General features: G+C 53.6%; 1 pseudogene; it reads left to right on the forward strand.

Annotated features, from left to right (window-relative positions):
* LOC116835033 (alpha-2-macroglobulin-like protein 1) overlaps positions 1–15,443 on the forward strand; it is a 24,623-nt pseudogene that overhangs the window by 6,154 nt on the left and 3,026 nt on the right.

The following is a 15,443-nucleotide window of genomic DNA, read 5'->3' on the forward strand; positions in this document are numbered from 1 at the left end:
TCACTGCCAGCCTGGGGGGATCGGAGCTGAGAACCTAGAGGGGCAAAGCCCCATATCCCAACCCGGCCCTCTAAAGCGCCCGGGGTCAGGAGCGTGATGGGTCCAGTGGGCTCAGAGCCATGGGGCAGGGCCTTGAGCAGGCAGCTCCCAAGGAGAACGGGATGTAACCGAGCCCTGGGGAGATGCCACAGGATCCCAGTCCCCATCCTGTGTTGGGGACATCCCAGCTGGGGAGTCCCTGCCCGAGGCTTCTCGGCTTGGCCCGGCTAATACTGGCAGGGGAATGGACTGCACTGGGCCGGGGCCAGCTAGGCCCTGCCATCTCTGGGAGAGGGTATTGTACAGGGAAGCAGGTCTCTGGGTGCCCCTTGGTCTGCAGCTGTGCCCCCCATGGACCAATGGGAGACTGCCTGCCCCCAGCTCTAGTTCCCCCAGCCTATCCCTGGACAGATGCCCTTGGGTTTTGTAACGATGCTGCTTCTGGTTGGACTCAACTGAGAGTATCAGTTCAGGACAAATTGCTTAAAGCAGGGCAGTTACAGCCCAAGGCTGGGGTTTCTATGCAAACCAAGGCAAACCAAACCAGAAAAACAGAGAAGACTTTGGCTTTACCCCACTGGCTAACCATAAGTTACACAGGCCATTTCCTTAGACACTCCAGTTTCCCAGTATCACCACCAGTGCCACTCATTATGGGGACAAATGGTTATGAAAACCAACACCCCAATAAAAGAAAAGAGGTTCTCTCAATCCCAAAGGACCAAGCCCCAGACCCAGGTCAATATACAAATTAGATCTTCCTCACAAATCATGCTGTTGCCAATCCTTTAGAATCTAAAATCTAAAGGTTTATTCATAAAAGGAAAAAGATAAAGATGAGAGTGAGAATTGGTTAAATGGAAACAATTACATACAGTCAGGGACAGCTCCAGACACCAGCGCAGTAAGCGCGTACCTGGGGCAGCAAGCTGTGTGGGGCAGCCTTCCGGTCACTGTGAGAGCGGCAGTCAGGCGGTCTTTGGTGGCATGCCTGCAGGAGGTCTGCCGGTCCCGCGGTTTCAGGACCAGCAGGATTGAAGACAAGATGGAGGAGCTGCAGCAGCTTTTTATAGTCTCTTGCCAAGTGGTCACTGCTTTCTTTGTCCCAAAGACAAGCTGTCCATCACATAGCATGGAAAAACCTCAGAGTTCTGTCCACAGGCATGTCCCTGCATCCCTTGCTGAGTCACAAAGTGTATCTGCCTTCTCTCAATGGGTCAGTTGTATAGCTGATGGTCCTTCAAGGGCCATGAAGCAGGCTATGCAGTGCTGACACCAAATTGTCTGGGGTGTCACCCAGAAGCAGAGCAAAAGTTTGAAATACAGACAGTCTAGAGTCAATACTTATAACTTTAAATTCAAAAATGACATGTGCATACAGACAGCATAATTATAACCAGCAAACCATAACCTTGTCTTAGATACCTTATTTGACCCCCTTTATACAAGATTTGGTGCCACGACAGGACTTTGGTTGCAATAATGATCTATACAGTTCCAGTTTATGGCAATAACGTCACAGGTTTGTGCCGCTCCCAGCCCAGCCCCCACAGAGAAGAGCCCCCTGCATGGTCCAGGCGGCTCTGTGCTTTCTTGTCTCGGATGAAATGTCCCTTCTCTCCAAGCCCCGGCATGGTGGCTGCAGCTGGTCTGTGCTTAAGAGTTGTGTGAGTCGCCTTCTGCCCTGCCCCAAAGCAGGTAAGAAGTGCTGGGAGCAGAAGTGCTGATCCCTGCCCTAGGAGGGTAAAATAGCCCTTGGGTTACAGGACCCATCTGCAAGGTCCCAAAAACCCCATGGAGTGGGGTGAGAACCCAATGTCAGTTCCAACCCCTGTCCTTCAGCTGTGTCCTGCTCCCCTCCTGCCCCCATTCCTGGGGGGCCCCACATCCACTCAGGGGCTCTCTGCCCTGCTCTAGCAGTGGCAGCACTAGGCACAAGCAGATTAAACAATTCTTTAGGCTCCAAGCAGCTCATGGGGCCTCTAGTTTGGTATTACCACCCAAACCTGTTCATCGAATGTAACGTGGCCTGTTTACCAGGATGTCAGTGTGAGGGAGTTGGGATCTTTTTCGGTTTGTGGATATTATGCAGTTCATATCTGTAATGGGCTGGTTGGGGGGAAGAATATTCTGCTTAGGGCCCCACTGGGCTAGCACCGCCTCTGTCCTCGAGCAGCCGCAACCCAGAGGCTTACGGGTCGCTTACAGCCAGCGACCCACTGGAGCTCAGCTTTTAGCTCGGGTAGCAGAGGCTCAAGGGTTTCGACTCAGAGATCCAGGGTTCAGTCCCTGCTGACAACCCACAAGGGGTACTACGTTACACTTGCATAGCCCTCCAGCATGCTGTGAATCAGCTGCCGTGTCCTACCCCAGAGTTGGCTGCATTCAGTGGGGGATGGCGTCCCTCTGGCCTGGGAAGCCCCTCGGGCCCCTTTGGAAAGCAAACAGGTGAACCGCTGTGTTGTAACTGCATCCATGGGGCTGCCCTTCCCTCGGCCCCTTTCCTAGGGGGACAGCTCCACTGGCAGAGGAAGGTGAAGGCCCTGCCCAGCTCCTATGGGAAGCAGGCCCCGTCGGCGGAGGTGGAGATGACGGCTTACGTGCTCCTGGCCTATCTCTCCCTGCCCAGTGTGTCTGCTGCCGACATGGCGATCGCCGCCCTGATCGTCCCCTGGCTCAGCAAGCAGCAGAACCCCTATGGGGGCTTTGCCTCCACGCAGGTAACACCCCTGCCCTCAGGCAAACCAGCACTGATGTCCTGGTGCAGGAAGGAGCCCCCGAGAGCTGCATCTCCACATCTGAGCCGGGGTCCTTCTTGGGAGAGGGAGTCCTGGGTGCAGAACCCCCTGCCCTCAGGCTGAGAGCTGGGGTCCCGGTGTCAGCACCCCAGCGGGTCCCAATCCTGCTGCAGTGAGTCTGAGCCAGGTTCCTCTCCCCAGAGCGTGACAGCAGCTCAGTGACTCTCCTCCCCAGGACACGGTGGTGGCCCTGCAGGCCCTGGCCAGATACGCAGCCGTGACGAACAGCGCGAGCGGGGCTGTGTCGGTGACGGTGAGCTCCCAGGCTGGGACCCGGCAGCAATTCCACGTGGACAACGCCAACCGGCTGGTGCTGCAGCGAGCGGCCCTGCAGGAGATCCCCGGGCAGTACATGGTGCGGGCCAGCGGCAAGGGCTGTGTCTTTGTGCAGGTGAGTTCAGGAGCCCCTGGGGCCCAGCCGGCCCAGCGGTGACTGGCTGTGCCCTTGCCCTGCCCCACGGCGCCTGGCTCTGGGCCCAGGCTCTGATCTGCGGTGGCGCAGGCAGCAGGCTCTGCCCCAACCTTCTTGCTTGTCTTCCCAGCTGACTCTGCGCTACAACGTGCCGCCCCCAAAGAGCGCTGCGACCTTTGACCTGCAGGTGGAGACGGAGCCGAAGGAGTGCACCGAGAGCGCCAGATCCCGCTTCAGCCTTGTGCTGCATGCCCGGTACGAGCCCCAGCCCCCAGCCCCGCGGGTTCAAGCACCCAGGGGCAGGGGCAGGCCCCAGGCAGTGGGGAAATGGCTGAGGCAGAGCCGCCCCACTGCAAGAATCGATCGCCGGGGGAGCCATCCCCCCACAGGGCTCAGGGCAGAGGCAGGGGCCCCTTGGAATGTGCCAGGCGCTAAAGGGCTGGTTCTCGGGAGGTAGAAGTATAGAGACGCCTTGCAGGCAGAGGATGGAGGCTCCCCCTCACCCCCCTGTGTCTGTAACCAGGGCAAACCCCAACCTCAGCACGCCTGACCGATACAGGACATCTCTCGTATTGGTCAGGGGGTGGGTGAGCATGGCGTGAGGGTGAGCGCCCAGCATCCAACGGTGGCCAGTTCGGATCTGCCATCTCCATAATGAACGCTCGACCATGCCGGCCTTCCCACACGCCGATCCGGGCTCTGCGGCAGGCTGAGCTTCCAGGGGGCGAACCAGACCGATACTGGTCAACCAGCATGAACCCGGGGCTGATCCATTGGGGAGAGGGCCCAGACCCCAATGACGAGCACAGATTGCAGCTCTGCCCAGGGGAGCTCCCCCTGCAGAAGTCCTGCCCCCTGACCATGGGCACTGGTGGCAGCCCCCGTGGGTCTCCCATCTAGTCACTGAGCAGGTCTGACCCGGCTGCCTCCCCTACAACACAACGCCCATGTCCAGACTCCCTGCCCCGTCCCCCAGCAGACACTTCCAGTGCTTCAGGTGTGACTGGCATGGGGGAGGTGGCAGCCAGGCCCCTCGGCCATGGGCATTTTTGGTGCCCCATGCCAGCCCAGCAGGCAGTGACTCGACCCATGCCCTCCCTTCCTGGCTCAAGCCGTTTCCATCCTCTGCTCCTGGGAGGAAGCCGCCTTTGGTGAAGAGGTGTTGGAGGTGCAGAACGACCAGGTGACGCTCTTATCTGGACCGTGTGAGTGCGGGTGGCTCGGGGCTCCGGGGGCCTGGTGTGAAGGGGAGGCGTGTCCATGCCCCTGGCTCCACCCCCATTCCAGCTGCTCTTGTCTGTGCTCTGTGTTACACGCACGCGAGAGCGTCACTGAAATCTCCCCTGATTTCCAAGTGTCCGTGTTCCACAAAGGACGGGGAGATGGCGACCAGACTCAGCCAAAGGCCAGGGAGGGCCGTGAACGAGCGACGGGGAGCTCAGGTTGGGAGGATGGAGTGGGCCCTGAGTGTTGATGAAAAGGGAATGGAACAGGGATTGGGGAGCATTTTCTTCACTGCTCCAGGCTGCAGGGCAGAGGGAAGCGGCTAGGCCCAGGCCAAGCCCAGGAGGAGGGGGTTCGAGCTGCCAGTGCAGTGTTTTCAAGCCCAGGCACTCGCTTCTGTTGCTCCTCTCGGTAGCTGTATGAAGGAGGCGGCGATTTTACCTTCTCCCTGGAGCAGGATTTCCCTGTGAAGAATCTCAGAAGCAGCCCCAGTTGAGACTGTCGATTACTACGAGACCGGGTGAGTCCCGCCCTTGCGCCTCCGCCCCCATTACAGTTACTCTCTAGGCTTCTGTGGCATAGTCAGCGCTGGCCGTGGGCATTGTCCTGCGCTTGCTCCACCCCACCATTACAGCTGTCTCCTGGGCTCTTGTGTCACACCATCAGGGCGTGGGGTCACTGAAATCTCCCAGGTGCCAAGTGCCCCATTTCCATAAATTCCACTTCAGTCAGAGCCGTTCCCCGGTTGATATGTGGATGGTCGCTCACCCGAGGGACACGGGAACCGCTGTGCTCGTCGGGCTAGTGGGCATGGTGCGCTGGTTATGTAACTGGGCCGTGCCAGAGGAGCAGGGGAGTTCCCGGCCCCCTTCAGGGTCCCCCACATTTCTCCCTGCCATCCAGCTCCTCAGATGCCCTTCAGAATCCTTTTTGCTGGGCCAGGAGGTGGCAGGACGTTTCCATAGCATTTTGAGGGGTGACTCAGTGGTGATTGCTGGGCCCATCTGACTTACGTGCGAGATGAGGGATGGGAGTGAGCGCACAGCCCCACTCAGGACAGGTGGGGGCGACCTTCCACTCCCTTCTAGGGCTCAGATCCTACAGCAGGGATCCCCTGGGGCCTTGGGGAACATGCCATGTGTGGGGATTGGGGGAGGGGTTCTCATCCCCCCACTGAGTCTCTGCTCCATTCCTTACATCCCTCGTGTTGGCAGGTGAACACACAGAGTTGAGCACAGAACTCTTTGCCAGGAGATGTTGTGAAGGTCAAGACTTTAAACAGGGTTCAAAACAAGAACTAGATTAAGTTCCTGGGGGATAGGTCCATAAATGGCTATTAGCCAGGATGGGCAGGGATGGTGTCCTTAGCCTCTGTTGCCAGAGCTGGGAGCACGAAGCAACAGGCAGATGGATCACTTTTGTGATGGACCTGGTTCTCGTTCATTCCTCTGGGGCACCTGGCAGTGGCCACTGTCAGCAGACGGATCTGGGCTTGGATGGACCTTTGGTCTGCCCAATCTGGCCGCTCTTATGTTCTTAAGCTTTACACCTTCATTTTGTTTCGTGGTCTCTTGGATATTAGCCCTGAAGTTGGAGAACTGCTTTTCTTTGTTCCATCAGAGTCCATTCAGATATTCCTTAGATAGAAACCCCGGGATTTCAACCTTTTCCATTTGCGACCCCTAAAAAATTTTCAAATGGATTGCTGCCGGATCCTTTGAAATTTAGACATAGTCTGTGGCCTCCCAGGGGGCTGCAGACCCAGGCTGAATACCGCTGTTCATAGGCGCGAGTGTGTGGGTGCTCCAAGGCTGGAGTCAGTCCTGTGGATCGCTCCTCTCCCCCCCCACCAGTGCCTCCCACTCTGGAGGGACCTGCCCAGGCAGCTCTTCCCCTTTCTCCCTGCCATCTCCTGGCACGCCAAGGGATCAGCTGTTCAGAGCATACAAGAGGGCTGCCAGGCCGCCCAGAGATTCCGGAGGCCTGGGGTCTTCAGTGGTGGGGAGACCCCACTTCGCGCGTAATTCGGCGGTGGGGGGCTCCGCCGCGGGTCTTCAGGCATTCAGTGGCGGGTCCCGGACAGAAGGTCCCCCGCAGGCAAATTACCGCCAAATTACACTTTGGTGGTAACTCGCTGGCAGGGGGTCTTCCAGAACGGTCCTTAGGACCCCCCGCACCCCGATTACCTCCAAAGACCTGGCTGCACTTTCATCGGCAGCCGCTTGGTGGTAATTCGTCAGCGGGGGCTCCTTCCGGAGTGGTCCTTAGGACTCCCCCGCCAGCAAAGACCGGGAATGGAAGACAACTCAGGGTCCAGGCCCACAAGAGTTTTCTGGGCCCCCCCAGAGCGATAGGACCTCGCTTCAGGGGCTCCAAAACTCTCGTGGGGGCCCCTGCGGGGCCTGGGCCTGGGACAAATTGCCCTTCTTGGCCCCCCCCAGGCGGCCTTGGGTGCTGCATGGAGGGGAGAGCGGAGGACAAGAATAGGCAGGGTGAGGGTGAGGTGGGGTATGGAGGGTGGACATGGAAGAAGTGAGGCGGGTGGGGGTTGGAGAAGGGTGGAGTGAGGGGTCAGGAAGAAGCGGCGGTCAGGGTTTGGAGAAGGGGCGGAGTGGGGGCAGGAGGACCTGGGGGAAGGAGGAGTTGTGTTCCCTGCCAGAATATCACTGAGCTCGAACCTCCCACAGTGCACCTCCTGATGCCACACCAAAGCAGTGATGGGCTGACGTGGGCATCACCAGGCGTTTCCTCACGTGAGAGCCATTCGCCTGGTCAGCAGGGGGCGCTGCAGACCCATCCCCTGAGTCATTTCAATCCAGCCCTGGGAAAGCCCTGCACTGACCGGGGGCAGGACGAGCTGTCCCCAGTTGCTCGGTCCAAGCTCTGATTTCTTGTGGGGTGAATGCTGCTCTGGGAGACACTCCCGCAGCTGTACCCAGACCCACTGGGACTGCGGAGCCTGTTTGGGTCCTTGGCTGGGGCTGTCTTGGGATGCCCAGCTGTGACCGAGGGCAGAATTGGGCTCTGTGATGCCAGGACTGGCCGTGACAGAGACCTGAGTCATTCCATGGATGCCGATCTAAGGGATACGGGCCCCAGGCCTGATGTCTGACACTCACCCCCTTCCTGAATCGCTCTCCCCTGGGCAGGGGCCTCCCACCCTACCCCAAGCTTCACACCCCCAGAGGGCCCTGTCTGCCTGTTGGTGCTGAAATCCCTGTTACCTTTGAGCCGTCCCAGGGGACAGGTAAACATTTGAGGGTAAACCAGCAAGGGGCAGTGACCTGGGCCAGATCGCCGCATCCCTGGAGCTGGCAGCGAGCCAGGGCCAGCAGACTGCAGCATCAGTGTGCAGGTGTCTGCAGTCGGGGGGAGGGGAAGTGGATATTTCTGTTACCCAACCGATTTGCCTGTTACACAAGGAAACCCAGGTCTCCTCCCTCCCCTCGAGTGAGGGCAAACATGGAAACTGAATTCTCCTTCCAGCCCATCTGGGGCTCCGCTGGCGGGTGTGTGCCCATGTGTGAGTGAGAGCGCTTAGCCAGCTGGTAGATTTTTGCACCCTAGGTAATTATTTCATACTATAAACCTACCGTAAAAGAACATGATTCACGCGGTGAAGCTGAGCGCTGGCACGTTAGGAAATGTCCGACTCACGGAACAAACAGGACATACTTGTGTAAGAACACACTGTGCCATAACATGCTCACATGAGGGGGCTGAATGAGGGATGACACAGGCAATCTGCCTTCTGGCATTGCTGAACTTTTCACTTCTAGACTTTGCAACCTTCATGCTTCTGGGATGGAGTTTTTGTGTTTAATTTCTATTGCTGGGGGGAGGGGTTAAAGAAAAACAAACATTTTCTTGTGTGCCCCTGTATAGACTCCACCACTGCAGCCCACGGCCATGGATTGTAAGGCCAGGAGGGGCCATTATATCATCTAGATCAGTGCGTCTCAAATTTTTGTATTGGCAACTCCTTTCACTCAGCAACCTTCTGTGTGCCACCCTCCTTATAAATTTTAAATCCTTTTTCTAAATTTAACACTATTAGAAATGCTGGAAGTGAAGCAGAGTTTGAGGGTGGAGGTGGCCAGCTTGTGACCCCAACATAATAACCGTGTGACACCCTGAGGGGCAGGACCACATTAAGACTTTTAGAGGTCCTAAGCACTGAAAAGATTATGGTGCCCCCCACTAAGTAATTCAAAATAAAAACCAGACTATACCGTAAAATCAAATTTTATTTTTCAAAATGACACAAAACTTACATGTTTGTTGAAATTAAAATAGCTTCTTTTTAGATTTTCTGATTGCAAAATTCTGGATAAGTTCATCGAAGCTGACTCGACGAAGCATGTCCGGTTCCATACACAATAGAGAAAGTAAATCAACTCTGTCCTGACACATTGTTCTCTGAGGGTTTTTTAATCTTTTCAGCTGAGAAAAAGAGCATTCTGTGGAGCAGTTAGTAATCATCAATGTTAGAAAAATACGTAGTGCAATCTCTACATTTGGCAATGCACATTGTATTCTATCTTTCAATATTGTGTCATGAAGATCAATGTGACTGAAATTTCATTTTTCCCTGTTTCATTAAACTTTGCGCGCATATAACAGTGGAACTGCTGTACTTCTCCACAGAGATTCATGTTCAAGTCAACAGGATATAAGTCAACTAGCTTTTGGGAACGGTGTGAATATTGTTCATCAGATAAGTCCATATCATTTAGAAAAGAAAATCTACTTGATACTTCTTTGTACACTTCATCTCTCCCCTTCATATGAGCTTCAAGTATATCAATTATAGAGTAGTAAGTAGATACGCGAAATTTGTCTCTAGGATTCAATGCTGTTTCTGTTGCACTGCTATCATATGCATGTATTTTCCTGATTCGCTTGCGGGACTGGGCTTCTTTGTAGTTAGTATCAGGCTAGATATCTTTTGATATGTCTTCAAATCTTTCGAAATCATTCCTCAAAGCGTGTAAGTGGTCTGCTAATGCTTGCCAGAGGTCTGCACATGTTTTCAAATCCAATGCTTTTTCTTAGAGAGCTTGACTTGTGTGGTAAAAATGTTGTAAAATTTCATTCCATGTGGTCAACATGAATACAGACTCTAGTTCTTGCATCTTGTTTGCAATGTTTTCTGCCTCTCGTATAGTTTCTCCCTTTTGTGATTGGTCTTCAGCTATACTTTCTAATGCATCCACAATCTTTGAGTAGGACTCCAGAATTGCACTTGTTGCCATTGCATGTGCCTCCCAGCGACTATTAGAAAGAGATTTCAACACACAATCATTGCCCAAATATGTTTTAAGAACTGCCCATCGGTGTGTTGAGGCAGAGAAAATAACTGGACTATTGAGAAAAACCTTACTGCCACCGGACAACAATCAACAGCACTGCGGCCAACAAGATTGAGAGTGTGTGCAGCACATGGTATGAGTATGGCATATTTGTTCTGTTCTCAAAGCTTCTTCGGCATTCCTTGATAACGCCCTGACATGTCAGCAGCATTGTCATAAGATTGACCTCTGCACTTTGAGAAATCTATTTTGCAAACTTTGGCACAGATAATGCAGTACTTGATTTGCCATTTTTTCACCAGTGTCCCTTTTCCGATTGAGGAATGTTATAAATAGTTCAACTGGTTTTCCATCTGTGGGAGACACATATCTTAGTACAATACTCAATTGATCAATATGTGAAAGATCAGATGTAGAGTCGACAGATAAACTGAAGTACCCAGCAGTACTTATTTCATCCACAATAGCTGAACAAACTTTGTCACTCATTAGACCAATGAGTTCATCACATATTGTCTTGGACAAGTATGATGGGTTACCTTTGCCAGCATTCCCATATTTTGAGATATGGCCTGCTAAAAATGGGTCAAACTGAGCCCCGCTCAACCAATCCCAAGAAATTTCCATTCTGCAATGATCCAAATGTGTCATTTGATCCCTGGAAAGGCAGACCAGCTTCAGCTCTGTTTGAATAAACGCTATAACACGCTGTTATCATGCTCTCCTTTAATTTGTTCTTCCAATTTTTGTTTCAATCCAAAAGCCCTGTCTTTGATTTAAATATGTCCGCATTGAATCTCTGTGAGTAGTGCTATTTTCATGTGTTCAATTAAACTATTCCGCCGCACTACTCCATCTGCAGCAAACTGGGATGTTGGAAGGTTTTTATGCAAGAAGTTTGCAAACAGAACAGTACACAGACCCTGTTGTGGTGAATCAGTAGCCATTTCTGAGTGTATTTCTCACAATTCGCTTTCATGCCGAAAATATTTTTTGTGGAATATCTTGTGTTTGCCATTGTTAAAAGTCCAGTGAATTTCTGAATGTCCAGTGTGGTGTGACAGTCTTTGGTCCACGATCTCTCCAGTAAGCTACATCACTGGTCCTGAAATCAACCCACATAGCAGGATCTTCTCCTCTTATTTACACGCATGAGCAGGTTCGTCTCTGAACACATCCACACCTTCTAGAACAATGTCTGTTTTACTACCGAAATAGGATAATCAGTACGATCTCTTATTTCCTTGCCTATTTCGATCTACATTAGTGGATGCCCCCTGGTTTAGGTGGGATAAGTAATCAAAAGAGAACAGAAAACACGGGAAGAGTGTGTAGCGGAGTGTCAGGAAGTCTAACAAAGTTCTGATTTTGTCCATGTGATCCTTCAATGCTTTTTTTGAATATATCATTTTATTTAAATCTCCTTTTTTTGGTGCCCCTGCTTTGCTGGTGCCCTAATACATTCTTAGCACTGCCTATTGGTAATCCAGCCTGCTGGGGTCATGACCCCCAGTTTGGAACCAGTGATCTCGACAGACCTCCTGCATAACACAGGCCAGAGAGTTGCATCACGCTTTCCCTGTGCTGAGCCCATTGCTTGTGTTTGAACAAAGCCCGTCCTCCCGCAAGCAGCCAGTTGGGATTTGAAGATGTCCCTCGTTGTTCCTTCATCCCAACTCGTAATAAAGCCAGTGGAAAATGTAAGTTGGCTCCAAGCACAATGCACATTCCCTAGGCCGAGGTTGATGAGATGTATTTCGTGGGAACCCATAGGAGATCTATTTTGTCTGTTCTTGTCCCATCCAGGAGGTCTGTGGGGCTGGCTCCGTACGGTAGAGAGCAGGCTGAGTGCACAATTTACAATTAATTTGAGACCTATCAGTAAGCCAGTTTTTAATCCATTAATGCCATGTTAATTTTATATAATGTCCAGTTTTTAATCAAATGTTGTGTGGTATCAAGTCAAACGCCTTACAGAAATCTCAGTATAGTACGTCAACACATTACTTTTATCTACAAAACATAATCTCATCAAAAAAAGATATCAATTAGTTTGACAGGAGCTGTTTTTCATAAGCTGATGCTAAATGGCTAAATTCGATTCTTTCCATTCTTTATTAAACAAGTCCGTATCAGCCACTCCATTATTGTGCCAGGGATCCATGTCACACTGACAGGCTCTAATAGCCAGGCCATCGGCATTTATCATTTCAAGTATTAGCACACATTAGCTTTCTCCCAGCTGTCTGGATTTCCCAGTGTTCATCTAGACGTGATATATCGATTCCGAATGCGCTCCTGTTGATCCTGAACTCCACCGGAGCGAGTGGCGGTAGCAGATTCGCACGGGAGCCACGGATGTCGATCTTGCGTCATGAGGACCCGAGGTAAATCGATCTAAGTACTTCGACTTCAGCTACGCTATTCACGTATGGTTACATATCTTAGATCGATACCGCCCCCAGTGTGACCAGCCCAGAGTGGATTGGAGTTGGAGAAGAGAGCAGTTTGGAAATGTTAAGTTACACTCAGGACTTCACGTTTGTCAGCCCACTCTGTTTTATTAGCACAACGCTCTGCTATACACCAGATAATGTGAGCACCATGCAAGACACAAACTATCTTATTTATACAGATAAAAGGGCGAGCACTTAACAAGATAACAAAGGAGCAGAATCTGATATTTCCTGGGTTAGTCATGCATATCTTATTTCCTTACTAATTATTACCGATCTTTCTGTTAATGTTTCACCATTAGCACCTTGTTATGCCTAATGTTTCTTTTCCTGGCACCTATATTTCAGCATTTCTTATTTCTGCTTAAAGGTACATACAACATTTTTTTAATCCATTCTTATTTTTACAATATAATTCATTTTACTTTCACAGAGAGAAGCAGAGGAAAATTTGGAGAAGTACTGCAGTGGGCTAAGAAGACCAAGACCTTAGGTAAAGGGACACCTGGCTTGTGCAGAGGAAGGGCAGGAAGCCCCCACAAGCTGAAGGGCAGGAGAGGGAAGTAGCCCAGGGCAAGGAATCGTCAATTCAAGTGGTTTACCGCTATCCCTAGGGTCCCTGGGCTGGGATCTGGAGTAGAGGGTGGGCCTGGGTCCCTCCCTCTCCACTCCCCTTCTCTAGGACACTAGTGGGGCAGTTAATATTCCAGTTCAGGGGCAAGAAACGGTGTCCTGAACTCTCCCCCTCCAAGAAGAGAAAGCGCGAGACCCATCATCGTAGTGCTGGCAATTTTCCACATTACAAAAAAAATTCAACCCAAGGCAGAGCTTGAGCATGGAAATTTCATCCCCGGCCATCCCAGTGCGGGAACATTAGAAGCAGTCATGAATGGGGTTTTCATGAGACATGTTCAGCAACCCCAACGTTCTTCTCATTTGCATTGCAGCCGTGGGGGCGCTGCCAGAACCCACTTTAACAAACTCATTTCTCAGCAAGCTCCTCCCCGCTGCTCCTGCCAGGGCTTTCCCAGCATCCTGGCTACTGCACCACCACCCCCAGAGGGGTCCCACCCCCTGCCGTGTAACCAATGCAAGGGGCCTCCTGGCTCATCTGACCCTTTGCCAGGCAGAATCCTCTGACTCAAGCTGCAAGAACCTGTCAGAGCCTTGAATCAGCAGCTGGGGGCGGTGGGTAAATATTGTCCTGGCTGCTTCCCCCAGCCCCAGCCAGAGACCTGACATGACCCTTGTTTACCCCGGATCAAAGCGAAGCTCTGGCTCCAGAGTCTGTATCAGGGCAGAGCAGACTGGTCTCCAGCACAGAGCAGGGGAGAGAGGGAGGAAGAAGGACCCAGAGGGGTGACGTGTGTGTGTCCCCTTGTGCCTGCCCGTCTGCCTGCAGCCCAGGAATGGGGGCCCCAGTAATCTGCCTGCTGCTCCTCCTGCACCTCACAGCTGGGACGTCTGCAGAGCCGTAAGCCCTGTCCGTGTCTGTCTGTCTGTCCACGTGGTGGGCAGTGTGGGGTGAGGGTTGGAAGCAGCCGCGGGCACCGATGAGGGGGCTGCCTGATCTGAAACTGGCAGGACAGGTCCATTCTCCCCTGGGAGCTCAGTCCCTGAGGCTGGGTCCCTTCTGGGACCCCTGGTCTTGCCCCTCCCAGCGTCAGGGGAAGGTGGCTCTGCTTAAGGCAGTAGCTTGGGGTGTGGAGAGCTGGGTTCAGTGCCCGGCTCTGCCACAGATGCCCTGTGCACCTCCAGCCAGACACTGACCCTCTGAGCCTCAGCTCCCCTGTATCATGGAGTGATGATCCTCTGCGGTCGCCTGCTCCCGTCAGTCTGTTACCTCCTCGGGCCACAGCCTGTCTCAGTGCCGGGTTTACAATGGTGCCAGTGGCACCATGGAGACAGGCCATGCTCAGACGGGGCCTCTTCCTGCTCTGCTTGCACTGTGCCCTGAGATCCCACCAACCTGCTGGTTCTCCCCCCCGCTGCCCACCACTTGCTCCTTTCAGCCTGCCCACTAGTCAGCTGAGAGCTCCTCTCCACCTCCTGGCCTCACCCTCCGGCTTCTCTCTGCCCCCTGGCTGGACCCCAGTGCACCTCTGGCTCCAGGCAGTCTCTGCTTCCCACCACCTGTGGGGCCTCACCTGTCTCCCTGGAGCTGAGCCACCTGGGACAGGTGCAGAAGCCTGGTCAGGCTCTGTCAGTTGGGGGCGGGGGGAGGAGAATGCGGTGGGGGAGGAGTTGGCTGGTTCCCTCCAGGCAAGTGGGTCCTGAGGGAGCTCAGCTGGGGCAGGCGCTGGCCTGGCTGCACCACTCCCAAGGGGACAGAGTATTCCTGACCCCAGGACCAGCCCTGGCTGCACTGACAGCTCAGTCCAGCAGACACAGTTGCCTCCCAGAGGGCTGGTGAGTGCAACCGGGAGGCAGGGCTTGAGGGAGTGGGTCTCTGGAGTGCCTGGGGGGAGGGGTGCTGGGCTGTGAGGGGGCAGGGAAGATATCTGGGTTTTGGGGCACTAGGGAATGGAGGCTCTGTGTGGGGTGCTGGGCAGTTGTCATGGGTCTGTGGGCAGAGGGGCGCTGGGCAGGGGTGATGGTGTGCAGGGCGCTGTACATTTGTGGCAGGGTCTGGGGGGGGCTCTGGCCATAGGGAATTGGGGGACGCGTTCCAGTGCGGGGGGATATGTGGCACGGCATGGGGTACGCTGGCAGCACAGGGCCGGGCAGACCATTGTGCATCTGCCGCTTTGTAAATAGTGCCCTCGCACTGGGCTGAGTGGAGCAGAGCCACCTCTGCCATGCCATTGTCCCTGGCTGGCCCTTCAGTCTGGGGATCGACCCCCCGCACCATGTTCCATAGCGTCTATAGGGGTCCACAAATATGTTCGGCGCTGGGCCCAGTTAATCTGACCTTGCCTCTCTCTGCCTGCGGGTCTGTCCAGCCCCAGCGCAGGGGGGCCAGGCTGGGCTGGGTCTCTAGGCACCAGTGCAATAGAACAGTAATTACCGATGAACCCAGCGTGTTAAACGAACATCTCAGCCGGAACCGGGCAGTGCGCCCAAGGTGCAAACGCCGAAGGGTTCTTGCGAGGACGGGCGCAGGCCCCAGGGTGCAGACTGGGCTGGGGGTGGGGGTGGGGCTGTATCTAAGCCGGTTACTGGCTGCACAGGGCTCAGGTGATCAGTACAGCCCCAGGCTGAC

Source organism: Chelonoidis abingdonii, chromosome 21 (genome assembly GCF_003597395.2).
Source record: "Chelonoidis abingdonii isolate Lonesome George chromosome 21, CheloAbing_2.0, whole genome shotgun sequence".
Classification (NCBI taxonomy): Eukaryota; Metazoa; Chordata; order Testudines; family Testudinidae; genus Chelonoidis; species Chelonoidis abingdonii.